This window comes from Gavialis gangeticus, unplaced genomic scaffold, assembly GCF_001723915.1.
Source record: "Gavialis gangeticus isolate Ggan-Ray unplaced genomic scaffold, GavGan_comp1, whole genome shotgun sequence".
In the NCBI taxonomy this organism is placed as follows: Eukaryota; Metazoa; Chordata; order Crocodylia; family Gavialidae; genus Gavialis; species Gavialis gangeticus.
Genome location: NW_017729032.1, coordinates 215,257,079 through 215,259,509, shown reverse-complemented (window position 1 = coordinate 215,259,509; position 2,431 = coordinate 215,257,079).

Sequence of the window (2,431 nt, the reverse complement as noted above, 5' to 3'; positions counted from 1 at the left end):
TTTTTTTTTTTTTTTTTTTTTTTTTAATATATATTATATAGGAGCAATGGTCTCAAGTTGCAGCAAGGGAAGTTGAAGTTAAATATTTGAAGAAAACTCTCTCATTAGGAGGGTAAAAAAGCACTGGAATAAGCACCCAGAAGAGTTATGGACTCTGCATCCTTGGAGGTTTTTAAAACTCAGCTAGACAAAGCCTTGGGTGGAATGATCTAGATGGGGACAGTCCTGCTTTGAGCAGGGGATTGGACTACACGACCTCCAGAAGTCCCTTCCAACCCTAATTTTCTGTGTTGCTATCTCTGATTTTATGTTTCTAAGCCAGTCATGAGCCACCATCAATATGCAGCTTCTCCCTTTACAATCCTAAACTATGTACCTGAATGTGTAAATTATACAGAGGACAGTAGTAAAAGCTTATAATTAAAGAAGCATGCATATAATATGTAAAAAAAGTGTCCCTTTTTCTGTTCTCTCTGGCCATGTCTACACGAGACAATGAGCAGAAGACCAATTCTGCACACTAGTGCTGTGGATAAAACCTGTGCTAATACACTAATGAGCAGTAGATTTAATTTAACATGCATTAACATCACCAAAAAAACCCCCAAAACTGTGCTAATGCACAGTAGTGCCAGTTACAGAGCATTAAATTAGTACTTGTCATTACAGGTACTAAATGTAATGTGACATAATTAGGGTGCATTAATGAATGTGTAAACATGCCCTCTGTAAATTATTTTGGCTTTACTAGCTGCAAAGAGATCATGACAACCTGCTTAGGACACCACCTACATTTAACACCAAGACTTGGACCTGCAAGATTTATTTTGGAAATAAAGGATGCAAAAAATAAAGATACAATCAATTATACATGAATGCATCTGTAACCCATGGAAGAGTGCTGTAATTCACAGGGCTTCAACCCCAGAACTTCATTGCTAAAGTCACATGGCTGCATACAGTTGCATTCGTGCTTAACTTTATAAATGCAAGTAATCCCACTAAAAATCAACAGGATTACCAGTTGTGTATAAATTCGACTGTGGGTAACTTCTGCAGGAGTTTGAAATACTTAATGCTGCTTATATGAACTGTCCCACTGAAATTAAAAGAAAACAAGATGTCAATGGGACCACTCATAAGAGTAAAGTTAAGCATATGTATAAAATGTCATAAGCAGGCTCACTGTGATAAGTTGGAAATACTTTTGTAAATGCTTTCAGGATTCACGCTTACATTTGTTTCCCAGCTATCAAAAAAAAAACCTCTCATATACATGCTTGTGTCTGTATACATGTGGAAATATTTGAATTCTTCAAAATCAGGAACACAAAGATTACCTCCACTGAATTTAACTAGTTTTCTAGGTAGTCCAAGGGCACATCAATGAAATTGTACTGTATTTTCTCACATAAAAATACAACAGTTTCTTTCCAGAATCAGCACCCGAAATGGGGCATGTATATTAGCAGAGAAGCTGGTCCTATTCTTGGCAGAAAAACACCGTTTTAATTCCTGCACCACAGTGCAGCAACTGTTGTATTACCATTCAGGGAGATGAGGGAGTCAATTGACTTAATGGCTCATTATTAGGGATCTCTGTAAACTGCACTGGAAGTGCCCTCTGCAGCAGCTCCTTTCATGTTTTTCATTTTGCAGCTTGCCCACCCTCCCCTCTCTGATTGGCAGAGGGGCTCTGCTGGTTGGGCCATTTGCCACTGATTGCTGGGGAAGTGAATACCATGGCATATTTAAAGCCAGTTTTCATTTTCCCAGTGATCAGCAGCAAACAGCACAGCTGGCATGGCCCCTTTCCAATCAGGCAGGGTGGGAGAAGCAAGCAGTGAAATGAAAAACATTAGAGGAGATGCTGCGGGGGCATTTCTGGTGCGATTTATGGAGATCCCTACTCATAGTTCTTCACTTTACAGATGTTAACAATTGTCTCAATTTTAAAATTATCTTGATGTTCTATTAATCTAGTCCAATTTCTTAGGGAAATTTCCCTTTCTGCCAGCTGTTTCTGGTCTTTTTCCTTCTATTAGCCTTTGAGGCTCTTTTCAAAATCATAGATCTATTCATGGGCTGCATCCAGATGACTGGGAACGTGCATTTCCCTGGGGACAAATGGCACTGCCACAGCAGTGGCACACCTTGTGCTGGTGCTACTTATACCCAGGGAATGCCTGTGCCGTGTGAAACTGCCAAGTGCCATTGTGATCCCAGGTGGGGGTAGGGAATGCTGAGGCCAGCAGAGTTGTTGGCCCCAGCATCCTTACTGGGGGGTTTGGGGACCTTGGGGAGCTGCAGCCATGGCGCTCCTGTAGCAGGGAGCCTGGCCAGCAGCTGAAGTGTCGCTCTGGCTGGCCAGGCTCTGGTTTTGGGCAGCATGCACCACTGCCACATTTTTTGGTGTGTGTGTGTGGGGGGG